Genomic DNA, 20,885 nt, shown 5'->3' on the forward strand with positions numbered 1-20,885 from the left:
TTCTTGCCCAGTTCTGACAATGAATTGTCTGCTTCTCTCCCCTCAGATGCTGCCTGACCTGCCACATTTTTCTAGCACTTTCTACTTTTATTTCAGATTCCTGAGCCTCTGAAGTTTTTTTGATTTCCCTATGGCTTAGCAAAGAGTGTCTTTCCAGTAAAATAAGAGGGCCAAACACCTACTGACTTTTATGCAACTGGCATTTAGGGCAGCAATGAGTGTCTTCCATCTCTGGCGGTATTCAGCTTCAGTAGCTCGGTTTTCACTCCCGTCAGTCATGCGAGTCCCGGGTGGAGACTCGGGAATACCGTCGCACTCAGATGTAGAAGGATTCTTCATTGCTGTTTCCGTAACAAGTTTGTTTTACCAGTCAGGGTTGTTAGCCCTGAGATGAGCCCTCCCCGAACCTGGTGGGCCAGTGGACCACTCATAGTCTGTCCTCTACTCTATGACGTGTTTGGCATGGATGATCACTCCAGCCACCATAGTTCTCCAGGTCATTGAGGCACACAAACCTCCAAACCTTACACCAAGGTTGTGGTCCTCTTGGGGGAATGCCAACAGCATGAGGGGAAACCGTACCCATCATTGCTCTTGCATGGTCTTAAATGCATTTAACCAGATTTCCAACCTTGTTTCCTTGACTGCATTTAGAATCAGAACTAACTAGACCCGAACAGCTCAACAAACTCAACATCCACATTTGCTGCCTTTACTTTTCAGTTGGGCATAATATCACACAGAATAGATAAATGTGGACCATAGGGCATAGGAGCAGAGTTAACCCATTTGGCCAATTAGCATTCAGCTTGGCAGATTCATTTTCCCTCTCAACCCCATTCTATTGCCTTCTCCACGTAACTTTTGATGCGCTGACAAATCAAGAACCTATCAACTTCTGCTTAAGTAAACCCCATGACTCGGCCTCTACAGCCGCCTGTGGCAATGAATTCCACAGATTCACCACCCTCTGGCTGAGGACATTTTTCCTCATCTTTGTTGTAAATTGGCTTCCCTCAATTCTGAGGCTGTGTTCTCTGGTCCTAGACTCCCCTGCTACAGGACACATCCTTTCCACAATCTAGGCCTTTCAGTATTCAATAGGTTTCAATGAGATTCCCCATCATTCTTACAAACTCCACTGAGTACAGGCCTTGAGCCATCAAATGCTCTTCATACACTAACCTTTTCATTTCTAGAATTATTCTCACAAACCTCCTCTGGACCATCTACAATGCCAGATTATTCTTTTTTAATTAATTGTCCCAAAACTGTTCACAATGCTCCAAATGTGGTCTGACCAGTGCCTTATAAAGCCTCAACATTACATCCTTGCTTTTATATTCTAGTCTTCTTGAAATGAACACTAACATTGGATTTGCCTTCCTTACCACTGACTCAACCTGCAATTAACCTTTAGGGAATCCTGCACGAGGACTCCCAAGTCACTTTGCATGATTGATTTCAGAATTCACTCCCTGTTTTGACAAAAATCTATGCCTTTATTCTTTCTACCAAAATCCATGACTTTACACATCATTACACTGTAGTCCATCCACCATATCTGTCCAAGTCCCCCTGAAGACTGCTGACTTCCTCAACGCTACCTGTAAGAGGATCCTTCTATATATAAAAAAAACAGCGCGGTCCCTGAAAACAGTTCGATTTTTTGTCTCTGCGTTACATTGAAAAATCAAGCCTCATTGATTCCCTCAAATAATCTAGTAAATAAGTCTGTTTTCTACTGAAGTTTGTTACTGAACTGTTCTGAACACAAATAACTCCCCATCTACGCCAAGGTAGCCGTTCCCAACCACAGTTTTACCAAGGGCATGGAGAAGGAAATCTCAGTTAAATTATGTGGACAGATTGACTAGACCAGGTGAATGACCACGATAATAGAAGGTTAAAGGATGTTGTAATTAAGAGGTTTAAGATAAAAGGAGTTGGTTTACTGAACAGACGAACTGTAAGAGAGTATTTGTGTCTTTGAGACGCTTATTTTAAATTCCTAGTCATATGATCTGCAAGTTTAAATCCCACAACACCAGATAGGAAATTTAAATTTGTTTAATTACATAACCTGTTATTAAAAAGATAGAATCAGTATGGTGATGATAAAACCAGGGACTGGGGTGAAAACTGAATGGCTCATTAATGATCACTGGACGCCATTTATATCACTGTATACTTGGAATGATAAGAGAGATGGAGAGATAGAGATAGAGGTCAAGAGAGAGAGAAGGAGAGGGGGGAGAGGAGCCAGAGGGAGGGGGATAAAGGAATTAAGGAGGGAGGGGAGATGAGGGGGTAGAGGGGGGCAGAGAGTTGGAGATAGAGGTAGGAGAAAGGGAGTGAAGAGTTGGGGGGACAGAAGGGTGAGAGGCAAAAAGATAGGGAGAGAGAGACATACAAAAAGAGAACATTATTGGTGTGACGTACGAGAGATTTCTGATCCAGTGATCCCTTGAGTCTTTAGTAGATTAATAAGCTTTAAGATGCCTATTTGGACAGAAGCCCACGGAAGGATTGTAGTCAGAGCCTGCCTGATACTGGCTTCTACTTTAATCTCCTTGGTTTATTGGTGCTAGATGTGTCCTCTATCTTTGTACCAATTTTAACAGATTTAAGCGTTGGGTTTTATGGAAATTATCTGAAGCCACAGTTGTACGTGTATGTTCTGTGTAAAGTGGATGAGATGCCACAAGGTATTTATTTTGTATTATGATAATTTGTGAATAATATTAAAAACTTTATGCATGTAAATCCTCTCTGTGTCAACATTTTCTGATGTAATGAAATATTCTATATTAATTGTACATTGCTATAGCACTCTACTAATGTTGTTGTAACCTGTTTTCTATATCCTAACTCCTCCACCAATGATGGGAGCCTTATTCCTGCAGTACAATTATAATGGCCCTTGAGGTTAAATAGCCTGTCACTGTATAGTCGATATCAGTTAACTGATTGTGTCTGTGCAAGACCCATTGCAACAAAAGGCTGGCCTCCTTTAGCCTCTTCTGCAGGATCTTAAGTACAAAAAATCCAGCCTTCGACCCACCTGACACAACTGGCAGGATTTCCTGGTGGCCACCATTTTAATTCCACTCCCCATTCCGAATCTGACATGTGAGTCCATGGCCTCCTCTACTGTCTAATGAAGACACTCTCAGGTGGGGGAGTAACACCTCATATTCCACCTGGGTAGACTCCAACCTGATAGCATGTACATTGATTTCTCTAAATTCCTCAGTGGAAAAAGCCTGCTTGTACTTACCCTATCTATACCCTACATAATTTTGTATACCTTATCAAATCTCCTCTCAATCTTCTATGTTCTAAGAAATAAATTCCTAACCCATTCAATCTTTCCTTCTAACTCAGGTCCTCCTGAGCTGGCAACATCCTTGTAAAGTTTCTCTGTACTCTTTCAATCTTCTATCTTCCCTGTAGGTAGGTGACCAAAGGTTCACAAGAAGGATCCTGGGAATGAAAGGATTAATGTTTGAGAAGCTTTGGGCCTGCATTCTTGCTGGAGTTTTGAAGAATCTGGTGGAACTTACTGAAACTTATCAAATATTGAAAGGCTCTGAAAGAGTGGATGTGGAGAGGATGTTTCCATTAGTGAGAGAATCAAGGACCATTGGGCATGTTCTCAGAATGGAAGGATTCCCCTATAGAACAGAGATAAGGAAGGAATTTCTTCAGCCAGAGGATGGTGAATCTGTGGAATTCATTGCTACGGGTGGCTGAGTAGGCCAAGTCATTGTGAAGGTTGATTGGGTATAGGGTGTCAAAGGTTATGGGAAGAAGGCAGGAGAATGGGGCTGAGAGGGATAATAAATCAGCCATAATTGAATGGTGGAGCAGACTTGATGGGTGAAATGGCCTAATTCTGCTCCTATATCTTGTGTTCTTATGGAAGGAGAAACATGGTTAAAATTTCAGGTTTTCCACTCTCTGTCAGTGCTGCCTGACCCACTGAGTGTTTCATGATTTCAGATTTTATTTCAGGCTTTTAGCATCTGCAATTTGTTGATTTTCAGTTACTTTTGAAATTAATTACATTGAGAAAGACATGAATGAAGCGCACTGTTTTTTCTTTACACTGATGGTCGATGAGCTTTAAGCAGAGTGTTTGGATTTGTGCCCAGATGGAGAATTGTTCCGAAGGAGTGAGAGTGAGACAACCTCCACTCCCATTTAACATTGTCCCTGATTGAGGATGGCGATGTGCTTCTCTTTAATCCCATCGTTAATATCCTTAGAGCTTTTAGAAACTGCCATCTGGCTGCAAAACACTTTGAAAGGGCTTCATGTGAAATACTACAGTATAATTTTCAAACTTTTGATAGAAAGGTTGTCACAGGGAGGGGACCAACTATACAAAGCAGGGGTAAAGAAGGAAAATGAGGGAAAAGTTTAGCATGTATTGAATGGGAAACACTCAATGTTTTTGGATCTGTGACTTCATTGGAAGCAACCGATGTTTCACAGACCAGATATTGCCCGACTTGCTGAGATTTTCTGAGAATTTCTTGTTTTAATTTCAGATTTTCAACATCTGATGGTTATCATCAGCCAGGTACTTTCGCTCCATCTGCCAGAAAAAAGCACGATCTCCCGGTGGTCACCCATTTCAATTCTACTTCTCATTCCTATTCCAACATGTCAGTCCATTGCCTCTACTACTGTGATGAGGTCACACTCAGGTTGGAGCAGCAACACTATATATTCTGTCTGGGTAGTCTCCAACCTGATGACATGAACATCTACCTCCCAAACTTCCAGTATTTGCCCCCGTCTCCCTCTTTCACCATTCCCCATTCCCATTTCCCTCTCTCACCTTATTTCTTTACCTGCCCATCACCTCCCTCTGGTGCTCCTCCCCCTTCTCTTTCTTCCATGGTTTTCTGCCCTCTTCTATCAGAATCCCCCTTCTCTAGTTCTTTATTTCTTTCACCAATCAACTTCCCAGCTCTTTGCTACATCTCTCCCCCTACCTGTTTCACCTATCACTTACCACCTTGTGCTTCTTTCTCTCCTCCCCTTCCTTTCCAGTCCCAAAGAAGAGTCTTGGTTCAAAATGTTGACTGTTTACTCTTTTCCATAGATGCTCCCTAGCTTACTGAGTTCTTCTAGCATTTGGTGTGTGTTGCTTGCAACATCTGCAGTTTTTTTTAAATTTTTAGACAAAGCTGGAACTTCATAACAAGATAGGAGCAGCATCGGGCATTTAGCTTCCCAGCTGCCATGTTCAGTAAGATCATGGTTAATCATCTCTCTGAATACCCCTTTCCTGTCCTATCCATATACTTCTTGATTTCCCCAAGATCTAGAAACTCTAGCGATCGCTGTTGGCTATATTTGATCACTGAACCTTGACAGTCCTCCTGGGCAGGGAATTCCAGATCCTAAAGAAAAAAAAATTCCAAGGATTTACTAACTAGAAATGAACCTTGTTTCCTGCAGTTTTCTTGCATGCTATGCTAATCAGAACATGAATTATGGAAATACACTCTGTGGCCACTTTATTAGAGACACCTGCTTTTTAATGCATACATCTAATCAACCAATCATCTGGCAGCAACTCAATGCATAAAAGCATGATCAAACCGTTCAATTATTATTTAGACCAAATATCAGAATGGGGAAGAAATGTGATCTAAGTGATTTTGACGGTGGAATGATTATTGGTGCCAGACAGGGTAGCTTGAACATCTTAGAAACTGCTAATCTCCTGGGGTTTTCATGCACAACAATATCTTGAGTTTACAGAGAATGGTGCAAAAAATACAGTGAGCAGAAGTTCTGTGGGTGAAAACACCTTGTTACCGAGAGAGGTCAGAGGAGAATGGCCAGCCTGGTTTAAACCAACAGGAGGGTGACAGTAACTCAAATAACCACAAGCTACTACAGTGGTGAGCAAAATAACAACTTTGAATGCACAGCATTTTGAACCTTGAAATGGATGGGCCACAGCAGCAGAAGACCATAAACATACATTCAGTGGTCATTTTATTAGGTACAGGAGGTATTGATAATTGTTCATTGCGACTTAACCCAAAGGTCTGTTTTTAAAAGAAAATTAATGTCCTAATATAGCACCTTTGACATTTAAAAGCTTCATGGACACTTAATAATTTGTCACTTAATGTTAAGCAGATGAGTACAACTTTCCCACAAAGTTTATTCACTGAAGGGATGACTATTACTGATTTTGCCTGCTTTCAAAAGAAGAAATTGAGAAGATATGGTAAAAACATCTAAAACTTTGACAACTTCTATAGGTATGCAATGGACAGTACACATCATTGTGTCATCCATGCAGACCACTGTGTCATCCACACAGATCAGGGCAGTTTGAGAGGGAGAAGCATAAATCACATGTATCAGTATCACATTGGGATAAAGGGAATTACAAAGGCGTGATAGAGGAGCTTACCCAGGTGGATTGGATAATACTGGTGGGGATGACACAGAGCAGACATGGCTGAAGTTTCTGGGAATAGTTCACAAGGTGCAGGATAGAAATGGGCCACAGAAGAAGAATTGGCAGGCGTAGGCAACCGTAACTGCATAAAAGCCAAAGAAAGAGAATATAAGGTAGCAAAAGTGAGTGGGAAGTTGGATGATTGGGAAGCTTTTAAAACCAACAAAAGGCAACTAAAAAAGCTATAAGAAGAGAAAAGATGAAATATGAGGGCAAACTAGCCAATAGTACAAAGCAGGATACCAAAAGTCTTTTCAGTTATATAAAGAGTAAAAGGGAGGTGAGCGTTAATATTGGATCACTAGAAATTGATGCTGGTGAGGTAGTAATGGGGAACACAGAAATGGCAGATGAACTTGCTAAGTGCTTTGCTTCATTCTTTACTGTGGAAGACACTCGCTGTATGCTAGAGGTCCGTGTCAGGGAGCAGGAGTGAGTGCCATTGCTATTACAAAGGAAAAAATGCTAGGCAAACTCAAAGGTCTTAAGGTGTTTAAGTCACCTGGACCAGATGGACTACATCGCAGAGTCTTGAGAGAGGTTGCTGAAGAGATAATAGAGGCATTGATCATGATCTTTCAAGAATCACTTGATTCTAGCATGGTCCCAGAGCACTGGAAAATTTCTTTAAGAAGGGAAGAAGGTGAAAGAAAGGATGAGGTTTTAGGGTACTTAAAGACTAATGGTAAAATGAGTCAAAGTCAGCATGGCTCCTGTACAGGGAGATCTTGCCTGACAAATCTGTGTGAGTTCTTCGAGGAAGTAACAAGCAGGGTGGACCAAGGAGAGGCAGTGGATTCCAATTCCTTGTATTTTCAGAAGGCATTTGATAAGGTGCCAACGGTAAGACTGCTTCACAAGAAAATGTGACTTATGCTTCTCCCTCTCAAATTGCAGTTTGAATTCAATCACATTATGATCACTGCCTCCTCAGTGTTCCTTTACATTAAGCTTCCTAATAAGATCAGGGTTATTATATAACATCCAATCTGACATAGCCTAGTAGGCTCAAGCACAAGCTGCTCTTAAAAAGCCATCTCATAGGCATTCAACAAATTCCCTCTCTTGCAAACCAATACCAACATGATTTTCCCAATCCCCTTGCATATTGAAGTGCCCCTTTACAATTGTGACATTACACTCCCTTTCCAGCTGCCTTTGTAATCTCAACCCCACATTGTGTCATTCATTGAGATGATTCATACAGATCAACATGCCATCCATACTGATCATCATGTAATCAATACAGATCTGAGTCATATACATAGAAGATTGTCACCTTCGCAGATCATTATATCACCCAGAAAGATCAGTGTTACCCCGACAGATTATGGTGTCACCCATACAGATCATTGCGACATCCATACAGATCAATGTGTGGCCCATATCAGATCACCTTATTACTCATACAGATCATCACGTCACCCATACACATCTTTGTGTCACCCGTACAGATCATTGCCTCATCTACACAGATCACGTGCTATCCAAATATATCATCATGTTGTATATTCGGGTCAATGTGTTGTCCAATCAGATCATTGTGAAATCCATGTAGATCACTGTACATTCCCAAACCAAAAGCCATGGATGAACCAGCAAGTACATCGTCTTTTAAAGGCTAGATCTGTGGCATTCAAGTCTGGTGACCCAGGCCTGTACCAGAAAAGCAGATATGATTTGTGGAGGGCTATTCTAAGGGCGAAGAGACAATTTTGAATTAGGTTGGAGGCGATATCAGATGCATGACAACTCTGGCAGGGGCTGCAAGACATTACTTTCTACAAAGCGAAACCCAATAGCATGAATGGCAGTGATGCTTCACTACCAGATGAACTCAATGCCTTCTATGCCCGCTTTGAAAGGGAGAACACAACTACAGCTGGGAAGATCCCTGCTGCACCTGATGACCCTGTTATCTCTGTCTCACAGGCCAATGTTAGACTGTCTTTAAAGAGAGTGAACCCTCACAAGGCAGAAGCACCTGATCGATGGAGTACCTGGTAAGGCTCTGAAAACCTGTGCCAACCAACTAGTGGGAGTCTTCAAGGATATTTTCAACCTCTCAGTGCTACAGGCAAAAGTTCCAACTTGCCTCAAAAAGGCAACAATTATCCCAGTGCCAAAAAAGAATAATGTGGGCTGCCTTAATGACTATTCCCAGTAGCACTCACATCAACAGAGATGAAATGCTTTGAGAGGTTGGTTATGACTAGACTGAACTCCTTCCTCAGTAAGGACGTGGACCCATTGCAACTTGTCTATTGTCACAATAGGTCAACGGCAGAGGCAGTCTCTATGGCTCTTCACATGGCTTTAGACCACCTAGACAACACAAACACCTATGTCAGGATGCTGTTCATCGACTATAGTTCAGCATTTAATACCATCATTCCCACAATCCTGATTGAGAAGTTGCAGAACCTGGGCCTCTGTACCTCCCTCTGTAATTGGATCCTCGACTTCCTAACCGGAAGACTACAATCTGTGCCTATTGGTGATAACATATCCTCCTCGCTGATGATCAACACTGGTGCACCTCAGGGGTGTGTGCTTAGCTCACTGCTCTACTCTCTGTATACCCATGACTGTGTGGCTAGGCATAGCTCAAATACCACCTATAAATTTGCTGATGATACAAACATTGTTGGTAGAATCTCAGGTGGTAATGAGAGGGCATATAGGAGTGAGATATGCCAACTAGTTGAATGGTGCCGCAGCAACAGCCTGACATTCAACATGAGTAAGACAAAAGAGCAGATTGTGGACTTCAGGAAGGGTAAGATGAAGGAACACATACCAATCCTCATAGAGGGATCGGAAGTGGTGAGAGTGAGCAGTTTTAAGTTCCTAGGTGTCAAGATCTCTGAGGATCTAAGCAGGTCCCAACACACTGATGTAGTCATAAAGAAGGCAAGACAGCGGCTATACTTTATTAGGAGTTTGAAGCGATTTGGCATGTCAACAAGTATAAAACTTCTATTGCTGCACCGTGGAGAGCATTCTGAAAGGCTGTATCACTGTCTGATATGGAGGGACTACTGCACAGGATCGAAAGAAGCTGCAGAAGTTTGTAAATCTAGTCAGCTCCATCTTGGGCACTAGCCTACAAAGTACCCAGGACATCTTTCAGGAGTGGTGTCTTAGAAAGGCAGCGTCCATTATTAAAGGGCATGCCCTTTCCTCACTGTTACCATCAGGTAGGAGATACAGAAGCCTAAAGGCAAACACTCAGCGATTCAGGAACAGCTTCTTCCCCTCTGCCATCCAATTCCTAAATGGACATTGAAGCTTTTGACACTACCTCACTTTTTTAAATGCACAATATTTCTGTTATTGCACATTTTTAAATAATCTATTTAATATGTGTAATTGATTTACTTCTTTATTTATTTTTGTTTTATTTTATTTATTATTATTATTTTTCTCTCTCTGCTAGATTACGTATTGCAATGAACTGCTGCTGCTAAGTTAACAAATTTCACGTCACATGTTGGTGATAATAACCCTGATTCTGATTCTGATAATGAATATTGTGTGACCAGTATACATCAAAGTGACATCCACAGAGATTATTGTGTCACAGTTATAGATCATTGTGTTATTGATACAGATCACTTTGTCACCCATACAGGTAATCGTTGCGACACCGCTACAGATCAATGAGACATCCTTAGAAATCAATGTGTCGTCCATTCAGATCACCCTGACATTGATACAAATCATTGTGATATCCATAGATCTCACAGTGTCCTTCATACAGATCATCAAATCATCCACATAGATCACTGTGTCATCCATGCAGATCATGGTGAAATCAGTACCAAGCACTGTGTCATTCACATAGAGCATCGTGTCACTGATACAGATCACCTTGGCACCCACAAAGAAAACAGAATCATTCACACAGATAACAGAACCATCCATACTGATAAGTGTCACCCACACTGATCACAGTGTCACCAACACTGATCACGGTGTCACCCACACAGGTAACAGTGTCGCCCACACAAATCACAATGTCACCCACAAAGAAAACAGAATCACCCACGCAGATAACAGAACCATCCATACTGATAAGTGTGACCCACACTGATCACAGCATCATTCACACTGATCACGGTGTTACCCACACTAATCACAGTGTCACTCACACTGATCACAGTATGACCCAGACAGACCACAGTGTCACCCACACAGATCACAGCGTCACCCACACTGATCACGGTGTCACCCACACTGATCACAGTCATTCACACTGATCACGGTGTCACCCACACTGATCACAGTGTGACCCAGACAGATCACAGTGTCACCCACACAGATCACAGCGTCACCCACACAGGTAACTGTGTCACCCACACTGATCCCAGTGTCACCCAGACAGATCACAGTGTCGCCCACACAGATCACAGCGTCACCCACACAGGTAACTGTGTCACCCAGACAGATCACAGTGTTACCCACACAGATCACGGTGTCACCCAGACAGATCACAGTGTCACTCACACTGATCACAGCGTCACCCACACTGATCACGGTATCACCCACACTGATCACAGTCATTCACACTGATCACAGCGTAATTCACACAGATCACAGTGTCACCCACACAGATCACAGTGTCACCCACACTGATCACAGCGTCACCCACACAGATCACAGCATCACCCACACAGGTAACAGTGTCACCCAGACAGATCACAGTGTCACCCAGACTGATCACGGTGTCACCCAGACAGATCACAGTGTCACTCACACTGATCACAGCGTCACCCACACTGATCACGGTATCACCCACACTGATCACAGTCATTCACACTGATCACAGCGTAATTCACACAGATCACAGTGTCACCCACACAGATCACAGTGTCACCCACACTGATCACAGCGTCACCCACACAGATCACAGCATCACCCACACAGGTAACAGTGTCACCCAGACAGATCACAGTGTCACCCAGACTGATCACGGTGTCACCCAGACAGATCACAGTGTCACTCACACTGATCACAGCGTCACCCACACTGATCACGGTATCACCCACACTGATCACGGTATCACCCACACTGATCACGGTATCACCCACACTGATCACAGTCATTCACACTGATCACAGCGTAATTCACACAGATCACAGTGTGACCCAGACAGATCACAGTGTCACCCACACAGATCACAGTGTCACCCACACAGATCACAGCGTCACCCACACAGATCACAGTGTCACCCACACAGATCACGGCGTCACCCACACTGATCACGACGTCACCCACACTGATCACGGTGTCACCCACACAGGTAACTGTGTCACCCAGACAGATCACAGCATCACCCACACAGGTAACAGTGTGACACACACAGATCACAGTGTCACCCACACAGATCACAGTGTCGCCCACACAGATCACAGCGTCACCCACACAGGTAACAATGTGACACACACAGATCACAGTGTGACCCAGACAGATCACAGTGTCACCCAGACAGATCACAGTGTCACCCACACAGATCACAGTGTGACACACACTGATCACAGTGTCGTCCACACAGGTAACAGTGTGACACACACAGGTAACAGTGTCACCCACACAGATCACAGTGTCACCCAGACAGATCACAGTGTGACACACACAGATCACAGTGTCACCCACACAGATCACAGTGTGGCCCAGACAGATCACAGCGTCATTCACACTGATCATGATGTCACCCACACAGATCACAGTGTGACACACACAGATCACAGTGTCACCCACACAGATCACAGTGTGGCCCACACTGATCACAGCGTCATTCACACTGATCATGATGTCACCCACACAGATCACAGTGTGACACACACAGATCACAGTGTGGCCCAGACAGATCACAGCGTCATTCACACTGATCATGATGTCACCCACACAGATCACAGTGTGACACACACAGATCACAGTGTGGCCCAGACAGATCACAGCGTCATTCACACTGATCATGATGTCACCCACACAGATCACAGTGTGACACACACAGATCACAGTGTCACCCACACAGATCACAGTGTGGCCCACACTGATCACAGCGTCATTCACACTGATCATGATGTCACCCACACAGATCACAGTGTGACACACACTGATCACAGTGTCGTCCACACAGGTAACAGTGTCACCCAGACAGATCACAGTGTGACACACAAAGATCACAGTGTCACCCAGACAGATCACAGTGTGGCCCAGACAGATCACAGTGTGACACACACAGATCACAGTGTGACACACAAAGATCACAGTGTCACCCAGACAGATCACAGTGTGGCCCAGACAGATCACAGTGTGACACACACAGATCACAGTGTGGCCCAGACAGATCACAGTGTGACACACACAGGTAACAGTGTCCCCAGACAGATCACAGTGTGGCCCAGACAGATCACAGTGTGACACACACAGATCACAGTGTGACACACACAGGTAACAGTGTCCCCAGACAGATCACAGTGTGGCCCAGACAGATCACAGTGTGACACACACAGATCACAGTGTGGCCCAGACAGATCACAGTGTGACACACACAGGTAACAGTGTCCCCAGACAGATCACAGTGTGGCCCAGACAGATCACAGTGTGACACACACAGATCACAGTGTGACACACACAGGTAACAGTGTCCCCAGACAGATCACAGTGTGGCCCACACTGATCACAGCGTCATTCACACTGATAATGGTGTCACCCACACAGTCTAACGTGTGTCCTACGTGATGAGGCCAAGCTCCCTGTAGACTTGCTTAAAGTTGGAATTGAATAAAAAACGACTCTATGATAATAATTGTGAATCTGATGTCTTCCAAAATTAACAAATTCATTGACACAGACTGCTATGAGGTTGAGACCTCTGGCAAAATGCTCAAATCTGCCAAGCGAGCCACATCACAGTACAAGGAAAGTTTGCAAAAGAAATAGAAAAGCTAAACAAAGTATTACATACACCCCTGGAGGTCGACCGGGGGCGGGGGAAGAATATGGGGTTGCTACCTCCTTGAAATGTAGTTTTTGCAAGATGGGATGAGACACTGATTGTATGTACGTAAGGTAGATGGAATTTCGACACGTTTGCCAATTACAATAACTGGAAATGATGAGATGTTGTGTGTTTTGGAACCCCTTCATGTCACCATGAGCATGCGGACCAACTCCTCACCTTGACCAGGTAGGAGTCTCCCGTTGCCAAGAGCAACCGACCACCTCCGCACCCGTGTCGCCACTGTGATTGACAACACCTTGCGGTCGCAGAAAAATGACGACATCAACGGCCACCTTCGTTCTACAAAATGATTGCATTCCAGAATCGGGGGAAAATATTTTACAATAATTATTTTAGAATAGCAATAGTCGAGAACACTTAATTAAATTAATAAAAAAAGTTAATAATTAATTTAGTAACCACTCTCTTTGTAATTATTTAATTTAATGAAAGATAATAGTTGAATTATAGTTGTTTATATTATTTTTCGGTCCCTCGATTTATCTTCGGTGTGGAAGGTTCCGTTGCCGTCCACGCGTCAACCAAACGTGATGCGGCGTCCTGCTTGATTGGCAGGGCGAGTTAGCCCGTAGAATCGAGAGCTTGTCGGATTCTGGCGAATAGAGAAAGGAGAGGGGCGGGGTCGGCGTGCGTTGCTATGTTCAGGTGAGCGGGAAGCGGACGCTTGGCCTGAGTGGGAACGCGGGCCGGGAGGCGGTAGTGGCGGCTGAGGGGAGCGAGGTGAGTGGTTGTGGGTCGGCTTAAAGGGAAGCTGTTCGACTGTGTGAGGCTTTTACCATGGTCTGGCTTGGGTTGGATGGTTTCCCAGCTAATTTACGCGTTCTTCCCTCCCAGCCAGAGCTCAGGGGGATGCAGCAAAGTGTCTCATAAATTCGCAGACCCCCGGGTTCGCTCCCGACCTCAGGATCTGCCCTTGTGTGGAGACTGGTGGTTTCGTGTGGTTGGAGGGGATTCCAGGGGAGCGAGGAGTAGAGCAATACATGGAGTAGTTGTTGCACACACTGGCATTCAGCATTGGTAATTAGTTTATTATTGTCTCATGTGCTAAGATGCAGTGTAAAGCTTTGTGTGCCATCCGGATAGATCATTCAAGGATCAACTTTATTCACTATACAGTGTAAAGTATATGTTACGAATTTGTTGTGTGCCTATCTAAGAAGGGGTCTCAGAACAAATCCCTGAGGCACAACACCGGTCATATCGTCTACAACCACTCTTTGCCCTCTGTGGGCAAACCAGTTCTGGATCCACAAAGCAATGTCCCTTTGGATCCCATGCCTCCTTTCTCAATAAGCCTTTCATGGAGTACCTTATCAAATGCCTTGCTGAAATCCATATACACTACATCTATGGTTCTACTTTCATCAATGTGTGTAGTCATATCCTCAGAAAATTCAGTCAGGATCATAAGGCACAACCTGCCTTTGACAAAGTCATGTTGACTATTCCTAATCATATTATGCCTCGCCAAATGTTCAGAAATCCTGCCTCTCTGGATCTTCTCCATCAGTAAGACTCACAATTGAAGCAGGGGACCGTAAAGCATTGTGCTGTGCTGCCCCAATTTTGGTGTGATAAGGAGCAGAAGCAAAACACGGAAAAACATAGCCCTGGTGGCTGATGATTGTATTATAGACAATAGGTGCAGAAGTAGACCATTCGGCCCCTTGAGTCTGCACCGCCATTCTGAGATCATGGCTGATCATTCGCTATCAATACCCAGTCCCTGCCTTGTCCCCATATCCCTTGATTCCCCTATCCATCAGATATCTATCTAGCTCCTTCTTGAAAGCATCCAGAAAATTGGCCTCCACCGTCTTCCGAGGCAGTGCATTCCACACCTCCACAACTCTCTGGGAGAAGAAGCTCTTCCTCAACTCTGTTTTAAATAACTGACCTCTTATTCTCAATCCATGCCCTCTGGTACTGGACTCTCCCAACATCTGGAACATATTTCCTGCCTCAATCCTATCAAATCCTTTAATTATCTTAAACATTTCAATCAGATCCCCTCTCAATCTCAATTCCAGCGTGTACAAGCCCAATCTCTCCAATCTCTCTGCGTAAGACAGCCCTGCCATCCCAGGAATCAACCTAGTGAATCTACGCTGCACTTCCTCAATTGCCAGAATGTCCTTCCTTAAACCTGGAGACCAAAACTGTACACAATATTCCAGGTGTGGTCTCACCAGGGCCCGGTACAAATGCAAAAGGACATCCTTGCTCTTGTACTCAATTCCCCTTGTAACAAAGACCAACATTCCATTTGCCCTCTTCACTGCCTGTTGCACTTGCTCATTCACCTTCATTGACTGGTGAACTAGGACTCCTAGGTCTCTTTGCATTTCTCCCTTACCTAACTCTACACCGTTCAGACAATACTCTGCCCCCTTGTTCCTGCTTCCAAAGTGGATAACTTCACATTTATTCACATTGAATGACATCTGCCAAGCATCTGCCCACTCACCTAGCCTATCCAAGTCTCCCTGTATTCTCCTAACGTCCTCTTCGCATGTCACACTGCCACCCAGTTTAGTATCGTCAGCAAACTTGCTGATATAGTTTTCAATGCCCTCATCTAAATCGTTGACATAAATCGTAAAGAGCTGTGGTCCCAATACAGAGCCCTGTGGTACCCCACTAGTCACCTCCAGCCAGTCCGAGAAACACCCATTCACTGCTACCCTTTGCTTTCTATCTGCCAACCAGTTTTCTATCCATGTTGAAACCCTGCCCCCAATGCCATGAGCTCTGATTTTACTCACCAATCTCCTATGTGGCACCTTATCGAATGCCTTCTGAAAATCTAGGTACACAACATCCACTGGCTTACCCTCATCTAACATCCTTGTTACACCCTCAAAAAACTCCAACAGATTAGTCAAGCATGATTTGCCCTTGGTAAATCCATGCTGGCTCGGCCTAATCCTATTTCTGCCATCAAGATGTGCCACTATTTCGTCCTTAATAATGGACTCAAGCATCTTCCCCACGACTGACGTTAGGCTAACAGGGCGATAGTTCTTAGTTTTCTCCTTCCCTCCCTTCTTGAAAAGTGGGATAACATTAGCCACTCTCCAATCTCCAATCTCCACTCTCCAATCTCCTGAATCTAAGGAACATTGGAAAATGATTACCAATGCATCCGCAATTTCCTGAGCCACCTCTTTTAGAACCCTTGGATGCAGACCATCTGGACCCGGGGATTTATTAGCCTTCAGTCCTATCAGTCTACTCATCACAGTTTCTTTCCTAATGTCAATCTGTCTCAATTCCTCTGATATCTTATGACCCTGGCCCATCCATACATCTGGGAGATTGCTTGTGTCCTCCCTGGTGAAGACAGATCTAAAGTACGTATTAAATTCTGTTGCCATTTCCCTGTTTCCATAACAATTTCTCCCAATACATTCTTCAAGGGGCCAACATTGTTCTTAACTATCTTCTTTCTCTTCACATAGCTAAAAAAGCTTTTGCTATCCCTTTTTATATTCCTGGCTAGACTGAGCTCATACCTGATTTTTTCTCTCCGTATTGCTTTTTTAGTTAAGATCTGCTGTTCCTTAAAACTTTCCCAATCATCTGTATTCCCACTCATCTTAGCCCTGTCATACTTCTTTTTCTTTAATGCTATACAATCTCTGACTTCCTTTGTCAACCACTGTGGCCCCTTCCCCCTCTTTGAATCCTTCCTTCTCATTGGAATGAACTGCATTTGCATCTTTTGTATTATGCCCAAGAATATCTGCCACTGCTGATCCACTGTCTTTCCTGCCAGGGCATCCGCCCATTTAACTTTGGCCAGCTCTTCCCTCATGGCTCCGTAGTCTCCTTTATTTAATTGCAACACTGACACCTCTGATCTGCCCCTATCCCTCTCAAATTGTAGATAAAAACTTATCATGTTATGATCACTACTTCCTAATGGCTCCTTTACTTCAAGATCACTTATCAATTCCTGTGCATTACACATCACCAAGTCCAAAATAGCCTCGTTCCTGGTTGGCTCAAGCACAAGCTGTTCCAAAAATACATCCCTTAGACACTCCACAAACTCCCTATCCTGGGGTCCAGCACCTACCTGATTCTCCAAGTTCACCTGCATGTTGAAATCTCCCATAACGACTGCATTACCTTTAGCACATGCCAATGTTAACTCTCTAATCAACTTGTACCCAATATCCACACTACTGTTTGGGGGCCTGTACACAACACCCATTAGGGTCTTTTTACCCTTACTGTTCCTCAGCTCAATCCACACAGACTCTACTTCCCCTGTTCCCAAGTCACCTCTTGCTAAGGACTGAATCTCATTCCTCACCAACAGGGCCACCCCACCCCCTCTTCCCATATTTCTGTCTCTACGCTAGCACGTATACCCTGGTACACTCAATTCCCAGGCCTGATCCCCTTGCAGCCATGTCTCCGTTATCCCAACAATATCGTAGTTCCCCATTTTCATCTGAGCTTCAAGCTCATCTGTCTTATTTCTGACACTACGAGCATTCAAGTATAGAATTCTGAGCCCATTCCTCCGCTCTTTGCTTAAAACACTGTCTACTGTACCTAACCCAGCTCCTTGAACTTCCATCGGGCTAATTGCACCCTGAATTTTGATGACCTTCTCAAATTCACCCAAACCTTCTACACATTTAACCCCATGCTCTTTCTGACCAACCCTCTGGATCTGGATCCCTGCCCCCTGCACATCTAGTTTAAACCCCCCCCGAGCAGCACTGGCAAACACTCCTGCGAGAATGTTAGTACCCCTCCGGTTCAGATGTAGACCGTCCCTTCGAAACAGATCCCAATGTCCCTGGAACAAAGACCAATTATCCAAAAACCTGAACCCTTCCTTCCTGCACCATGCTCTCAGCCTCGTATTGATGTGCATAATCATTCTATTCTTCGCCTCACTCGCACGTGGCACAGGTAGCAATCCCGAGATTGTCACCCTGGAGGTCCTGCCTTTCAGCTTCACTCCTAACTCCCTGAACTCTCTAATCAGGACCCCCTCACTCACCTTACCTACATCGTTGGTCCCTACATGGACCACTGCATCTGGGTCCATGCCCTCATTCTCAAGAATAGCCTGCACCCGATCTGAGATATCCCAGACCCTGGCACCAGGGAGGCAACATACCATCCGAGACTCCTGATCTGCCCCACAAAATCTCCTATCTGCCCCCCTGACTATAGAATCCCCTAAAACTATCGCTCTCTTCTCTTCCCTCCTCCCCTTTCTAGTTGAGGGTTCAACCTCTGTGCCAGAGGCAGGACCACTACAACTCATTCCTGGTAGGTCATCCCCATCAACAGTATCCAGTACGGTATACTTATTGTTAATGGGAATGGCCGCAGGGGTGCTCTGCTCTCTCTGCCTGCTCCCCCTGCCTCTCTGGACCATCACCCATCTGCCTACTTCTTGGTTTTTTGGTGTGACTACCTCCTGATAACTCCTATCTATCTCTGCCTCTGCCTTCCGAATGATCCGTAGTTCATCCAGCTCCTGCTCCAACTCCCTAATTCGGTCTGATAGGAGCTGCAGCTGGACGCACCTTTTGCAGGTGTGGTCATCAGGAACAACTGTGTTGACCCTGACCTCCCACATACTGCATATGGAGCACACCACTGCTCTGACTGTCTCCCCCATACCTGAACTGGATTAATAGAATAAGTCTAAAAAGCACCTAGCGACCTTACCTTCTTCCCCTCAGCGAGCAATCACACAGTCCCCTTACGCCGAAGCCCACTTAGCCAAAGCCCAGGACTCTGCTTCCACGGACTCCGCTGCCCGCTCTGAAAAGAAGTCCTGCCTTTTAAAGTGCGCGCTCGACGCTGACGTCACTCGCGCCTGCGCAGTTCCCCCTCCTCCACAGGTATTGACCAGGTAGGCTTAAATCCTACCTACACGGTCGAATTCTCTGAGCTCCCAGCTGAATCACAAGTTGTAACTTGCTCCCAATTCAAATGATTAAATTGTTCTCCGATCTTGGCAATACATTTGTAAACATTTCATCGACATACGAGGAAACAAAAACAATATTCAATAATTATATAAAGAATTATCTAAAAATAAACAGAGGTTCAAGTATGGATATGGAATAAAATGTGCACAAATACCCACATAAAAAGTGGTTTAAAATGGTTACAAGCAGTACTAACAAAACGCTGAGGAACTCAGCGGGGCAGGTAGCATCTATAGATACCCTGCTGAAGGGTCTCGGCCCGAAACGTTGACTGTACTCTTTTCCATAGATGCTGCCTGGCCTGCTGACTTCCTCCAGCATTTTGTGTGTGTTGCTTGGAACCCCAGCATCAGCAGATTTTCTCTTGTTTGTAAAATGTTTACAGTGCAGTGAGTGGGGTAATAGAGGGGGTGGGGTGGCTAGCTAGAATGGTTGATCAGAGTAACAGCCTGAGGGAAGAAATTTTTAAGAATGTGTGAAGTTTTTGTTTTAATAGCCCTAAGGCGCTTCGGAATGGGAGTTTTTGGAAAAGGCAGTTTTCTGGGTGGGTTGTGTCTGTACATAAGGAATGATCTGAACACTGAGACAGTACAAGCATGAAAAAACACTGCAAAATAAAGTACAAAGTCAATCTTATTATCAGAGTACATATATGTCACCATATATAACTCTGAGATTCATTTTCCTGTGGGCATACTCAGCATGTCTATAGAATAATAACCATAACAGAGTCGAAAAATAACCCAACTAGAGTTTTCAATCACAGTGCAGGTACAAAAATAAGAAACAATAATAAATAAATAAACAATAAATATCATTAATGTTAGATGAAGAGTCCTCGAGTCCATAGGTTGTGGGAATATTTCAGTGTTATTCCCTTTGAGGGGTAATAACTGTTTACAGTTACAGAGAAAGTGCAAAGCACGTTGACAGATAAAATCCAAAGGTCATGAGGAAGATAGTGAGATCAATAGTTATTTTTTATTGTATAAGAGGTCTGTTCAAAAGTTTTAACACAAGACCCTGCAGCGGGTAGTGAGGTCAGCTGAGAAGATCATTAGGGTCTCTCTTCCCGCTATTACAGACATTTACATCACACACTGCACCCGCAAAGCAAACAGCATTTTGAAGGACCCCACGCACCCCTCACACAATCTCTTCTCCCTCCTGCCATCTGGGAAAAGGCACTGAAGCATTCGGGCTCTCACGACCAGACTATGAAACAGTTTCTTCCCCCAAGCCATCAGACTCCTCAATACCCAGAAGAACGTTGTTTCGTTTTTACTGTGTACTGCACCAGCAGTTTATGGTGGAAATGACAATAGACTTGACTTGACTTATATTAATGGGATTGGAGCTGTCCTTGAAGCTGGGTGGTATGTCTCAG

The 20,885-nt window shown here is 44.3% G+C and overlaps 1 protein-coding gene across 2 annotated transcripts in view; it reads left to right on the forward strand.

Annotated features, from left to right (window-relative positions):
• The first annotated feature begins 14,150 nt into the window (after positions 1-14,150).
• Positions 14,151-20,885, forward strand: part of ccdc61 (coiled-coil domain containing 61) — a 96,029-nt gene continuing 89,294 nt past the window's right edge. For both annotated transcript variants that reach the window (XM_059985167.1, XM_059985168.1), the window contains exon 1: positions 14,151-14,249. The gene's annotated coding sequence lies outside the window, so the exon portion shown is untranslated. The remainder of the gene's footprint in view (positions 14,250-20,885) is intronic.

Source organism: Hypanus sabinus, chromosome 11 (assembly GCF_030144855.1).
Source record: "Hypanus sabinus isolate sHypSab1 chromosome 11, sHypSab1.hap1, whole genome shotgun sequence".
NCBI classification, from domain to species: Eukaryota; Metazoa; Chordata; class Chondrichthyes; order Myliobatiformes; family Dasyatidae; genus Hypanus; species Hypanus sabinus.